Here is a 15,910-nt window from a genome sequence, read left to right as displayed (position 1 = left end):
AAGTCAACCGTCAAATCATTAAATATATCTATAGGTTAGCAGTTTCTTAATTCTTCTTCTTCTTCTTCTTCTTAAAGTGCCTATCCGTTCCAGACGTTGGCGATCATCATCCGGACGTTGGCGATCATCATCTTAATTCTTAATTTATATTTTTTTAAAAACGATTTCCAGATTCGAAATCGGAACGTCATAAACAAATATTAAACTAAAACATGCCACAAGAAAAAAGTTTCAGCAGAACCACTTTATATATATATATATATATATATATTGTTATGATGTATTTTTTTGTTTGAATGATGAGCAATGAGTATTTTTAATAATATAATATATAGGGTTTTTATCGCGGTTCTCAAAGAATTAGTTTGTAAGTACTTTTTTAAATTATCTTTATTATAACTATTATGAAACACACATATATATATCTAACCTAGCCAATGTAAATTTAAAATAAACTATCTTTAAATTGATATTCTTATAAAACTAATTAAATTCTATAGACAATCTAAAATTTAAACAAAACTATCTTCAAAATTGAAATTGTTATGACACTAACTAAATTATATTAACAAAATTTTGTACCTTTCTTTCACTGAATGCCTAAATGAACTGTTTTCTACTATATAGATTCTAATCACCACTGAATGTCTTCGTACTTCAGTTATCCTTGTTTTTTGTGAAATTACTTTTTCCAATTATCAGCTTCTACCAATTTAAGATATAGTTTTCTTCACCAGCATTTATACACCACCAACCAAACCAGCAAACAGCATTTATATTTATTCTTCTTTTCAATATACCAATATCCAATTATTATAAATTGATTTATACTAATCTCCAACCATAATATAATTTAATTTCTTCCAATATACTTTTATAATCTTCAATAATTATTTGTGTATAATTATAAATGTGCATTAATTATATGCATAATTTTTAATCTTCATTTAACTCACTATATCAAACAATTCGACTATTTGTACCTGATTCACTGACTCCAAATAACTTTCATATTTCTTACTAAACTTTTCTGACTGACTTCTTGAAAATTCTGAACAATTTACTTCACTATTCACTAACTAAATGTGTCTATTAACTTTCATAATGAACTGGCCTGACTTCTGACTAAAAACTTCCAAAACTGCCATCTTGAATCCAAATCACGGGTATTTATATCCTTTTTTCTATTCCAGAACCATCTGGTAAGAGATCATGTTCCAATCGTTCTATTAACTTCTATATAGATGTTCTCGAAAAAATATCTGTTCGATCCACCGCCATAATCATTATATCGAGAATGTTCGACTGTAAACAATGGTCATCTCCGCTGATCCAGAGAATTCCATTCTTTTCTGTTAATAATTTTGTTTACATTTAGGCTTTTCAGATCAGAATAAACATTCAAATTAGTAACTAACACTCTAATTTAATAAAATACACATTTCAAACAATATAACCCCACTTATATTCGTAAAATTCTTAAAATGACACTTAGGAATGGAGGGTATAGTGTGTTGCCTAGTCACATGGCTCACTTAAAAATATCTACAAAATCATAACTACTAAAATACAACTTTTTACAATTATTATATGCTAATTTCTTAAAATGCCCTCACATAAATATTTTTTATAAAATTCTCTAGTATATAACTTATTTAAAACAACCAAATATCTAATATTATGTAGTATATAACTTATAAATTATTTTCTATAAACCCTAATCGTATCAATACCCCAAAATAATATTTAAAATAAATAATTTACTTATTATTTTTTTAAATATTAATTTTCTCATACCTTATTAAATTTAATAAATCAATTTTTTTTATTTAAAATGTGTTAAATACATCCCTGTTCGCTGTCTATGTCAAAACAGAGAACAACGGAGCACAGTTCGGCTATTCTATGGTCAAACTGTCATGTCAAATGGAGCAATGGATGCGATATCAGAGAATAAAATATAACCATAATTAAAAATATAATAGATATGGTGTTCTGTTTATTTATAGACAAAATCTAGGAATTATTTCCATTCAAAATAACTTTCATCAATATAAATTGGTAAGTTTTTTCACTTTATTATATTAGAAAGACATTTTTATAGCAATTATAGTATCAATTTTGTGTCTAACCCCAAATTATGATTTTTAGGGTACAAATTAATTTCCATATATACAAAATTCAACAAGTATGATGTCAAATTGATTCAAAATAATGAAATCTACCATCTACCATTTAACAAATCAAGTCTATTGAATAAAATGGATATATCAGTAAGTTATTAGTGTTATTATATTTGTGTTAAAGGTATAGAAAATATTATTCAATCTCTTCATGATATTGAAAAATGTCGTTGATATGAAATATGCCTCTTAGTCTGTTCTCTGCATCTATTAACACATAACTATTTAGTCCATTCTGATTTTCAATTGTATATGGACCTTCAAACATTGGTTGTAATTTCTTACAACGGTTTTCTTTAACATTACTTTTTCTAAGTGAACGAATTAACACTTGGTCTCCTTTTTGAAATGTGATTGGTTTTTTTATATTTCGATTTTGTCTTCTGATATATTTTTCAGCTTTCCTCCTAATTCGGTTATTCACTTTCTGCATTACTTGTTCTAACATATCCTGATTATATTCACTAATCCACTTTCTGTTTCCTATATGGCCAAACATTAAATATTCTGGTACTTCCTCTGTATTCAAATTATGTGTATTATTCAAAAAATATTCTACTTGTGGTATATGTTGCTGCCAAGTTTCATGTTGGTTTTGGCACAGTATCCTTAAATATTTTATAACTTCTTTAATATATCTTTTTGCAGGATTTGCCTGAGGATGTCTGATACTTGTAAAATGAATGTTGATTCCCTTTTTCTCACAAAATGTCCGAAATTTTTGGTTGTTAAAATATGTAGCATTATCTATTATGCAATTTCTAAATGGTCCTATTTCTTCGAAAAATTGATTAATATATAATTTTAATGTTTTAACATTTGTTCTAGAGCAGGGATATAGTTTAATAAATTTTGTATATAAATCAACTATCACTAGTATATGCTTTTTTCCTGTTGGACTGAGAACTAAATTTGAAATAAAATCCATGGAAACTGTATTTAGTTTTTCATATACAACATTAGATTTATATGTGTTCTGGTTTTTGAAATTCTTTTCTTTGTTTAGTTGACATATTGGGCATTGGGTAGTAATTTCTTTTGCTATACTTATGTCATTCTTTGCAAAATAATTGTTCCTAAATAGCATCCATAGCTTTCTTGAACCAATATGCATATAATCGTTATGTAAATTTTTCAATATTTTCTTTGCTAAAGTTCTAGTTATTACATATACTTCTATGCCATTTATTATTTTATAATATACTCCATCTTTCCTAAGGACTTTTTGTTTTTCACTCAAATTGATCTGATCTCTTATAATTTCTTCTTTAGAATATAATCCAGTACTTTCTACTAATTGATTTAATCCAATTTTTATTGTTCGCTGCCCTTTTTGTGATGTATTTTCTAACCTTGATAAAGCATCTGCCACTATATTGGATTTTCCAGAAATGTATTTGATTTCAAAGCAGTATTCACTAAGTATTAGACTCCACCGATGTATTCTACTGTTTCCATATTTGTTATTTAATATAGACGTTAAAGCTTGGTGATCTGTTTCTATTGTAAATTCATTACCCATCAAATAAAATCTTAATTTTGTGACACAGTATATTATACTTGCTAGTTCTAATTCTGAAACTGAGTAACCCTTTTCATGTGGCTTTGTAATTCTTGAAATGAATTGTATTGGGTATTCGACCCCATCATGTATTTGCAATAATACCCCTGATAATCTCTCTATTGATGCATCTGTTCTTAATATGAATGGCTGTGTGTAGTCAGGATAGTATATTTTCAAATTTGACAGAAAAATGTTTTTAATTTCTTGGAATGCTAGTTCTCTTCTCTGATCCCATCTCCATTTTACACCTTTTCTCAGTAGTTCAAGTAATGGAATTTATTTTATACTTAGATCTGGTATCATCCTTTTATAATAATTAATTATTCCAATGAATCCTCTTAAAGTTCTTAAATTGTGTGGTGCTTTATATTCCTGAATGACTTGTGTCCGTTCTGGATCCATTTCGATTCCCTTAGTGTTAAGTTTATAACCTAGATATATGACTTCTTTTTGAAAAAATGTACATTTTTCTTGATTTATTTTTAGTCCAACTTTGTCTAATCTATTTATTATAATTTTTAGGTGTTTCTCATGATCTTCAGCCGTTTTAGAAAAAATTAATATATCATCAATGTAGTGAATTACAAAATGTTCATATTGATCCAAAATATCATGAAGACATCTACATAGAGCACTGCAAGATGATTGAAGTCCAAATGGTACTACTTTGAATTGATATACTACTCCATCTATCTGAAATCCTGTATACTGTCTACTTTTTCTTTCTAGAGGTATTAACCAGAAACTATGCTGTAAATCAATTTTAGTGAAAAATGACATTCCTGTAATTCTTCCTAATATTCCATCTATACTCATTGGTGCTTCAAATTGCTTTTCAGTAATCTTGTTAATATTCCTTGCATCCAAACATAACCTGATTTCACCTGATCTTTTTCGTACTACTACTATGGGGTTAATAAAACGTGTGTCTGCCTTCTCAATGATCCCATCTTCTAACATATTATTAATTGTTTTGTTTACTTCTTCTCTGTATTTATATGGTATTGGGTATGATTTTGTTTTAAAATCTTTTCCTTCTTTAACTTTTATACTATGGATATAATTTTGTGCAATTCTATTTTCTTTATTGACAAGTCCCTTGTGTTGCTGCAATATGGAAATGACTATTGATTTATATTCTTCAGGGCAATTTAAAACTTTCATCATATCTTCTTCTTTACAAATCACATTATTCTTCAATATGTACTCATTATTCCTTGCTTCCAATTTTACGCACTCCGCCTCGTAGGCATCCATCTGCTTAAAATTTCCATTCCTTAAATATTCACTACCATTATTCTTTACATTCTTTTGGGACATTTCCCTATCATCAAAATACATTTCTTCTTCATAAACATCATTATTTTCTTTTAATAATATCCTATCAACTCTTATTCCTTCTTCCACCTCATCTTTCTGCATAAATTTAATTATTTGCCCTTCCAAAGTTACCATTTTTTTTTAAATCTATCTTTACTTTCTTCTTTTCCAATTCATCATTTCCCATTAATATATCAACACATAAATCCTTGACAATAAATCCTTGCATATTAATTTCTTTATTAAGAATATTAATTTTAAAATTGGCTAGTTTATCAATTTCACCCAACTTCTTATTATTTGCACCAATAATTTTAATTTTTGGAATCTTTATTATATCTGATAGTTTTAATGTATTAAAAATAAAATTCTCCGAGACTAATGTACTTTCTGAACCAGTATCTATCATAATTTTAATCATTTTATTTTTGGCCAAAGCATTTATATAAATTAAATTAATAGATTCAATAATTTTCTCTTCATCTAAAGAAATAAATTCAGAAGGTTTTTCATAATAGCAATGGCCTAACTTGTAATTCAGAAAGTTTACTGCACAAAATTTTGATTATTAGAATTGTCAGATTGTATCTGACCACTTGGATCTGATGTCCTATGTCTTTCCCTACTATGACTTCTACTCACATTTTCCTGCCTTGTACTATTTTGTTCCCTGTCTTCGCAGCTTCTATTCCTTCGAACACAATTTACCTGTCTGTTATAGTTAGGTCGCTCTGTATTTCTTCTATTATTAAAATCTTGTCTATTATTATTAGTACTGTCATTAAAATGTTGTCTATTATAATTAGTATTATTATTAAAATTTTGTCTATTATAACTAGTATTATTATTAAAGTTCTGTCTATTTGGATTACTGTTATTATTATTAAAATTTTGTAAATTATTACCATACCTAGTATTAATGTTATATGATTGTCTATATTGTTGAATATTATTTTTATTATATTGAAAGTTATTATTGTTTTTTCTGTTGTTATTATTACTTGTCATATTGCCTCTTTGTATTCTTTGAATAAAATTAATAAAACTATCTATTGTTTGAATATTTTGTACAGTTACTGTTTGGACAACATCAGCATCAAAATGTCTAGATACATTTAAGACTGTTTCATCCTCTCTAAGTGGTGGTTCTAAATATTTTGCAACTGTTATCAGTTTTAATGCATAATCTACCATATTTGATTTTAAATTGTGATTATACTTTCCAAAATATAGAATTTCTCTAAACTTGGCTTGCTCTAATTCACCCCAATAATAATTTAAAAATTTATTTTCAAATGTTTGAAAATTATCTAAATCATTCTCAATACTAGCAAACCAAGTTGCTGCATTGTCATTTAATGTCACTCTAATATAATCTTTAATATCATTAATATTATTCACAAATCTTAATTTATGTTTTAAACTATTTATGTATACTCTAGGATGCAAATTTTTTATATTACCAGAGAATTTAATCCCAGTCTCATTTGTTAAATTTAAGTAAGGTCTCCCTATGTCTCTCATTTGTGAAATATCATCTATTCTCTGTTCCACATTTCTTATTTGATTACAATTTATTTGGATATTTTGTTGTATATCGTCTAATTTTTCTTCTGTGTTTCTCCTGTCTTCGTTAATTTTTACTTCTAAGTTACATTTCTGTAACTCTATTTTCTGTTCTATATCTATCTTATTATCTTGAATAATCCTCTTTACTTCTGTCCTCTCATTGTCTATCCTTTTCTTGTAGTCATTCCGTATACTTTTTATTTCATTTGCTACTTTTTTCTCTGCAGCTTCAAGTTTTTTATCCATTTGTTTTTCTATTTGCTTTACAATTTTATTATTATTATCTTCTATTTTCTTTTCTAATTTTCTATAATTCTCTTCCATTTTTTCGTGTTCTCTTCCATTTTTTTCGTATTCTCTTCCATTTTCTTCGTATTCTCTTCCATTTTCTGTTCCATTTTTTTCATGTCTTCTTTGACTTCTTTTGAATTCTCTTCTATTGTCTTGTTCATCTGCATCATTAATGACATCAAAGCTGCCATATTGACATTTTCCTCTCTTTCTGGATTCATTTCTGCAGTATCTTGTGGAACTTGAACTAAACTCTCCTCTTGTATAGGTTTTGTTTCTACTAACACATCTTCTTCATTCTTTTTGCTTCTTGTACCTTTCTTTCCTTGAGACATTTTGAGACTTTACTTGTTCAAATATAATTAAAATTAAAATCTATACTTTTTCTTTCTACTGATAATTAATTTAATTATATGAGAGCACTTATCTTCCCAAACTAATTCTTTTAAATAGAGAGCCACCGCGTTGGGTGCCAAATTGTTATGATGTATTTTTTTGTTTGAATGATGAGCAATGAGTATTTTTAATAATATAATATATAGGGTTTTTATCGCGGTTCTCAAAGAATTAGTTTGTAAGTACTTTTTTAAATTATCTTTATTATAACTATTATGAAACACACATATATATATATCTAACCTAGCCAATGTAAATTTAAAATAAACTATCTTTAAATTGATATTCTTATAAAACTAATTAAATTCTATAGACAATCTAAAATTTAAACAAAACTATCTTCAAAATTGAAATTGTTATGACACTAACTAAATTATATTAACAAAATTTTGTACCTTTCTTTCACTGAATGCCTAAATGAACTGTTTTCTACTATATAGATTCTAATCACCACTGAATGTCTTCGTACTTCAGTTATCCTTGTTTTTTGTGAAATTACTTTTTCCAATTATCAGCTTCTACCAATTTAAGATATAGTTTTCTTCACCAGCATTTATACACCACCAACCAAACCAGCAAACAGCATTTATATTTATTCTTCTTTTCAATATACCAATATCCAATTATTATAAATTGATTTATACTAATCTCCAACCATAATATAATTTAATTTCTTCCAATATACTTTTATAATCTTCAATAATTATTTGTGTATAATTATAAATGTGCATTAATTATATGCATAATTTTTAATCTTCATTTAACTCACTATATCAAACAATTCGACTATTTGTACCTGATTCACTGACTCCAAATAACTTTCATATTTCTTACTAAACTTTTCTGACTGACTTCTTGAAAATTCTGAACAATTTACTTCACTATTCACTAACTAAATGTGTCTATTAACTTTCATAATGAACTGGCCTGACTTCTGACTAAAAACTTCCAAAACTGCCATCTTGAATCCAAATCACGGGTATTTATATCCTTTTTTCTATTCCAGAACCATCTGGTAAGAGATCATGTTCCAATCGTTCTATTAACTTCTATATAGATGTTCTCGAAAAAATATCTGTTCGATCCACCGCCATAATCATTATATCGAGAATGTTCGACTGTAAACAATGGTCATCTCCGCTGATCCAGAGAATTCCATTCTTTTCTATTAATAATTTTGTTTACATTTAGGCTTTTCAGATCAGAATAAACATTCAAATTAGTAACTAACACTCTAATTTAATAAAATACACATTTCAAACAATATAACCCCACTTATATTCGTAAAATTCTTAAAATGACACTTAGGAATGGAGGGTATAGTGTGTTGCCTAGTCACATGGCTCACTTAAAAATATCTACAAAATCATAACTACTAAAATACAACTTTTTACAATTATTATATGCTACTTTCTTAAAATGCCCTCACATAAATATTTTTTATAAAATTCTCTAGTATATAACTTATTTAAAACAACCAAATATCTAATATTATGTAGTATATAACTTATAAATTATTTTCTATAAACCCTAATCGTATCAATATATATATATATATATATATATATATATATATATATATATATATATATATTATATATTATATATATTATATATATGTATATATATATATATATATATATACATTATTGATCTCCGACTGTATATTTATTTGTATTTGTTTATCTTATATAATGTCAATAAACGGTATGTAAACAATCCATAATAATTTTATGAAAACATGCAGAGTGCAGTTGGAAATAATAATGAATCAATTATATACATTCACGTTAAGTAAATATTTACTAGTAGAACAAATAAAAATATGGAAATTAAAAAATGTTGGGAAACACTACATTATCACTACATTTCTTATCAAAATATAAATAAAATATTTAACCTCAGAACAGCAGCAATGGAACACAGACATTTAATTGTTCTTTCTTAATATTCACAGAAAATTTAATTTCATTTTATATGTCATATCATATGATACGGGATGGATCAAAGATAAAAGGTCTGTAATGAGAGTAACAACTTTAAATATCAGGCTCTTAAAATCATTTTGGCATCTTTAACAACCTTTCAGGTATAATTATGTGCCTTAAAGATCAGTGCACAAGAATACCTCAATAGAGATATATGTATGGCACAGATCTACATGCTTAAAAACACAAGTTTTAATGGTTTTAACTTTTTTACTTATGATTTAAAGTTGATTCTAAGATTGCAAACAGTCTCTTAAGAAACTGAACGAAAAATGAAGGTCGATGTAGATGGATATCAGGTCATGAAGAGATTAAAATAAAAAAAAAGAAATTTTTTCGCTTTACTAAGGTTTTCACTGTGGAATCTTTCCTACAAAAAACCTTGCTAAACGAGCTGCGTGCATAATAACTGGGTCCACCTGGAATACCTAAACTTATATAGGGCAAGTCGAATAACATACTTTTTCTTTAGGGACCATCTCCTTTGAAGAGGTTGTAATCATCTTGCTCACTCAGGTTTAACACTGCAATAATTCTAAATAATTATACGGAACTGCATTTATACCAATTTTTTTAGATTATTTTATCAGGTAAGTGTCTTCTTCAAATACTACTTTTTTATTGTATTTTGCCTTGCATTCTTTTCAACACCTCAGCATTTTCACTCTGTGCACCCAAATTATTAATATTCTTGCGTAGCGCTACATTTCAAATGCTTCTAGCTACTAACCAATTTCCTTCTTCAGGTCCAGTCCTCCGTTCAAACACTGAAAATACATATTAACGCAATATTATTACTTTCACTTGTAAGCTAAGATCATTTAGGCAAAGAAAATGAGGAAAGTGCACACTACTTTTCTCATTTTATCAAATACCATTCTAGCTTGTCGAATTCACATCCTTATTTCTTTCTTTTTTTCTTTTAATCGTTTCTAATTACTTGTGTTTGTTAACTTTTTCTATCGACACTTCACTTATTTCTTGTTGTGTTTTTGTAACAATTTGCCATACATTTCTTTTTTTTTTTAAGTTCCGTGTTAATCGACTATCTTCGCCTGTTTGTGTTACTAGTTGAAGGAGGGTCTATAATATAAGTCTTCTATAGTCTCTTCAATTAGGATAGGGTCCTCTGTAAATATCTAATACTGATGACAGGTTTGTCGTGGACTTTTATTCCACTCATTGCTCTTTCTAGTGATTTTAAATTATTTCTTCTTAGTATAATTTAAACAGTACTAGCGAGAGTACTCAATTTTGCCTTACTCCTCTTTGTATTTTTAGATTATCAGAAAAATTTTAAATATTATTTTATATGGGATTAAACCGAAATAAAATTATATATATATATATATATATATATATATATATATATATATATATATATATATTGACGTTTAAATTTCCAGTCCGGAAATCGTTTTCAAAAAACCTTTAAGATAAATATTATCAATGACTTAACCTCTAAATGTTTTTCGAATTAGCGCTGATGGTAACACCAATTTGACAGTTGTTTTATGTACTTGGCCTCCATCTTCTAGTCATTGGTGACAGTGAAATTCTAAGAGGTGTTGATGTACCCTCGGATTCATACCAAATACTGATCTTTCCGTAAATATGTAGTTAATTACAGATAATGTGTCTCTAAACTGCCATTTACTTAGTAATGTTGGTATATTCTATAATATGCTAAATGATTAAAATAATTTTAGAGTTTTAGGACTGTATCATAGGTGTGCTCCAAAATAATTAGGAGAGTGATTAAATGTTATACAGACAAAAGCTGAATTAAGTTTATAAAAAAATCTTACCAATATTACTGTTATATACACTCGCTCACTGGTAGTCGTCATATAATCATAGTTTACACGTGATTGTTTCTCGTAAAAGTTGTAATTGTTTTAAGCGGTGTTTGTCTATAACGGATTCACGGTATTTTTCACTGTATGCTTGGTACTGTTTCTTTGTGAGTAGTCGTTCACTCACAGAGGACGAGAGAGCGAAAAAAAGGGCTGTTGTTTACGGGAACCAACAGGTAAGAGAGGAGAAAAACATGTCTGTTCTTCAAGAACATCAGAGGCGAAATCAGAGAGGCCTGCAAGACAGGGTACTTCCGGGAGCCAACATCAGAAAGAGATTTTTTTTTGCATTATCTAAGAAATGTCTGTTTTACTTAAGAGTGGGGTTAAAGTCACAAGTAGGAGTTATAACTAAGGGTTGATTTAGGTAATGATTTGAAATTGAGGTCGGTAATTTTAGGAATGGTACAGCAAAAAATATAATATTGTTTTTCGAATATGAAAAATTGAACACTTATCTCTAAAAGCTTCCCGTCTTTTATTATTATCTTTATTTGAGGTCAGCTCTTTTTTGTCTAGTTCTTCGTTAATTCTCAAATGTAATTTTTCTTTTACTGTTAGGTGTTTTAGCCACAAAATGCATTTTTGTGTATTTTTTGGACAGATTTTTATTTTCTTAAAACGGACTTAAAATTTTAATATTACTGGATTGTGATCAGATGTCACATGTACCTCTGGATATATTTTTGTCAATTGATAGAATTATGGCATATCTTGTTAATCAGTATATAATCTATTTCCTTATAATCCTCCTATTAGTCACTAAAGGTGATTTCCATGTATACAGTCTAGGAGCAGGTAATTAGAAAAAGGCATTTGTCGCTAATATGTCAAATTCCTGACAAAATTTCGCCAGTATGTGTCTTTTTTGTTCCTACTTATCATTTCAAACTCACCAATAACATCTTGGAATTAGTTTTTTTATTTTAGCGGTAAAATCCCCCATCATTATAGTTATATTTCTAATGTTAGTAATATTTAGAACTTTTTTGTTTTCATGGAGTGTTTCTCTTTGGTCCCCATCTTTATCTGCAGTAAGGGGCACATATTAGAAGATTATTACGACCTCTTTCTGCTATTTGAGCTGTTATCATAACTAGTGTATCCGGTTTAGGAATAAAACCGGGAACAGACTGACATAAACTACTATCAGCCACTATCGCCACGCCGTTATACATGTCTACATTTCCGGAGTAGTATAATTTGGCCTCGTCAACTTCTGTTTCACCAGTTCCAGGCCAATATGTCTCACTTAGTTTCATTATCAATACCCCCACTTATCAATATTCTAATCGCCCTTATTATTGGCATATATAAAACACTAATGAGTGTAACTTTGTAACTATTTCTAAAAAAGTTTAGTGGACATTATACACTAAATAAAATATATTGTTAAAGTTAATTCTTACAATAATTCACAAAAAAAAATTTAAAAATGGTTTTAAATTTTGATTGTGTATATTTGAATAAAACTTTAATAACCTTCTTGACAGAAATCCCCCCACCAAGAAGGTTATTAAAGGAAATTAAAGGAAGAAAACCTATTATTTGTCAAATTATAGTTTGGGTATATCTTTTTTATGTTTTTGTTTAGTATTTCATTGAAAGTGCTCCACCCCAAGGTAAATGACTAGATCCGCACACTGGTGCTTCATAGGTTAAAATAAAGCGTTTGACCAAGCACACACCATCTTGTAATGTTAACTTTTACTTTAAATATTTAATAAAGAAAACATATTACAACAAAGACATATTAGTACAAGAGAAAATGGTAGAAAAGAGATCCAGTCTGAGAGGAATAAACTCATTAATAAAGAACTCACGCAAATCGTATAATTGTAGCAATAACCAATATTTAGATCAGTATTTAGGAACGAAGACTCAACTTTTCTGTGCGTATTTACCACCTGAGCGATAATATGGTTATGTATTGAAATAAAACGAACTTTACTTTTCTAGTTCAACGAAGTATTTACAAGCCACCTCTGTTTTAACCATCAAATAGCTTGTGTTCTCTTAAAGATAATCTCTAATGTTAATCGGCTTCCCATCAGGAAAAAAACACTTTATAATTAAATGAATAGAAAGTATATTGATACCGAGTGTACGATCGAATCGAAAATTAAGATTTTAAGATTAATTAATTAGTAGATTAGCCACATCACGTTTGTCGACTAGATGAACGAATGTATTATGATTTCTAAAACTATTAACGGATACTTTCGAATGAAGTTTCAATCAAAATTGACATGTTACATTTAACCTTCTAGATGGAAAATAACCAGCACCCAATTTATTAAACAAACTGTCAGCAATTTTTAAGGTTTTGTACACTTAACATTTATAAAACTGTATATAGTCCAAAATTTCTAATTTTGTCCTTGGATGTTTGCAAATAGAGATGGTATTTAACAGAGAAAAACGTTAAAATTAATATACTCATGTATTTTTATTGGATTGCACATATAAAATAAATATTAAGATAAAAAGAGTAAGTAGCAGTAAAGAAGAGACAAAGATTACTCGCTTCTTGTCTAGATGCCAATCAAGGAATTAAGGGTATATTCACATTATCGCTTTTCACCCCATAGGTTCAGTTTCTAGATCTCCAGCTAACCTTTTTAGATAAGAAACAAACGAATCAATTTGGAATAAAGTTATCGATCTACCTCTTCTTCAATTTGCAAATATATGTTAAAGATTATTTGACGAATGGTGATTGAATTTGTGTCGATTCTTCTTCAAGTTCCGCTATTTTAAACTTCACATTGTTTTCCTAGTTATTCTAGAACTTGTGTGTATGTTTTGCGATCCATCCATGATGTTTGCAGAATATACTTGTGTCGATAGTGTACATTTATTTGAGTGTCTGTTCGATATTTTTAAGTCATGATTATCAAGATATATTTTTTTTCTTGTCAGTTTTTAAATATCTCTTATATCCTTTTAAATATCTGCTGATTTTGTTTTTATTTCTAATTTATATCGATTTATTTCAGAAAAAATTATGCCTTGAAAGGAGACACGAAATCAAAGAAATGGTAAGTAAAAGTTATTTATCAACAATACATAATTGCAGCATTACATTGAGTCGATCTAAACACTCAATTGAGCATCACTTGTTATTTTGAATTGATAAAATGTCGACTAACGCTTGCCGATTTGTTGGAAAATAATTTATACATTTTTGAAATAAATACTTCTTATCTGACTAGATAAAATGACTAGATTGATTTGGCTAATTTTGAATTTGAAATATTTGTGTGTGTTTTTAGGTAGATATATAACTTTAAAATGGATAAAACAAACATTTTTTTTTTAAATAAAAATGAAATTTACTGTATTCGAAAGATAACCTTTTGGTATTATAATTTAAATATTATTTTTCAAGTAATCAATCGTTTCAGACTTATCGGCTTAGACTAGCGCCTTCACATATTCCCACGGAAAATAGTCAAGCGGTGTTAAATCGCACGATCTTATTCCAATTCAAGTGTCCGAAATGTGAACCTATGCGGTTACCAAACGTTTCCTTCAATAAATCAATTGTAGCATTAGCTGTGCGAAATATTGTGCCATCTTGTTCTACAGCTCCATCTAAACCACAGCTCCTTCACATCCTGGTTGTTTAATTGAGAAATGAAAAAGTCAGTAATTACGCCTCTATAGTGGTCACCATTAACTGTAACGTTCGGACCAGTATCATTTTGAAAGAAGTACGGACAAATGATCCCACTAACCCATAAAGCACACCGAAGAGTCAGGTTTTCTGGGTGTATTGGTTTTTCAACCTACACTTAAGGATTAACTTTACTACAAATATGGCAGTTTTGTTTGTTGATGTAGCCATTTAACCAAAAGTGAGCTTCATCGCTTAACAAAATTTGCTTATGAAAACCGGGATCAACGGCAACCTCGTTTTGATTAACCGAATCCTGCTACGTGATGGTGTAGCTTCAATTATTGCGCGAGTTGGATTTTGTGAGCATTAAATCTTCTTGCAAAATCTTCCATAAACTGGATGGGCACATATCCAACTGGCGTGCACGATGGCGAATATAATGATTCGGGCCTTCCTCTATGCTACGCTCTATAACAGCTAAAATGTCTTCTGTACACACTATACAACGACTCTGTGGATTTGGATAAGCTAATTATTGCTCTGATGGATGACTTTGTTGACCATAAAATGGACGTAATGCGCGATACGTATTTTGAACAGAACCAAGATTTTTAAAACAAATTTTCACAATTTGGAAGTGTTGTTCAGGCGTCAGTCATGCTGAAATGCCCAACCAAACTAAACTCAAATCACTTGGCAGCTATCATGGCTAAATGGCCACAAGTTAAAAAAGTGTTGTTAACCTACTTTTTGATAACTTTAAAAATACCCAGTAGAAATCCAAGGAAGGTTTAAAAAGTAAGAAAATATGATGAAATTGTATGCAGAATAGTAAAATCAATAATTTAATTTTCACATACAAACAGTTATATATTTACACTCCGTTGGATTGACGTCACTAAAAGCTTGGCTATTTTCACGTCTATTTACTTTTTTTGCTTTTCAGTGAAGGTCTGGAACTCAATTCCCCACCGAGGAGAATTTTTTGTTTTTTTAAATTCATTATAATAAAATATAATGACAATCCAAAAAAAGTAATTAAACATAAATACAAAATAATAATGAAAATGTAAATGATGAATCAATTCCATATTCAACAAAATTTTTAAAATTACTAATGT

The 15,910-nt window shown here is 28.5% G+C and overlaps 1 protein-coding gene and 1 long non-coding RNA gene across 2 annotated transcripts in view; one reads left to right on the top strand and one right to left on the bottom strand.

Annotated features, from left to right (window-relative positions):
* LOC140447774 (uncharacterized) overlaps window positions 1-15,910 on the top strand; it is a 495,584-nt gene that overhangs the window by 187,971 nt on the left and 291,703 nt on the right. Inside the window, exon 2 of the long non-coding RNA XR_011951634.1 lies at window positions 14,167-14,208. This is a non-coding gene — a long non-coding RNA (uncharacterized lncRNA). The remainder of the gene's footprint in view (window positions 1-14,166; window positions 14,209-15,910) is intronic.
* Dyrk2 (Dual-specificity tyrosine phosphorylation-regulated kinase 2) overlaps window positions 1-15,910 on the bottom strand; it is a 322,813-nt gene that overhangs the window by 173,173 nt on the left and 133,730 nt on the right. The gene's annotated exons all lie outside the window — the stretch shown is intronic.

The sequence above is a fragment of the Diabrotica undecimpunctata genome, chromosome 8 (genome assembly GCF_040954645.1).
Source record: "Diabrotica undecimpunctata isolate CICGRU chromosome 8, icDiaUnde3, whole genome shotgun sequence".
Lineage (NCBI taxonomy): Eukaryota > Metazoa > Arthropoda > Insecta > Coleoptera > Chrysomelidae > Diabrotica > Diabrotica undecimpunctata.
This window is presented reverse-complemented; position numbering and strand designations above follow the sequence as displayed.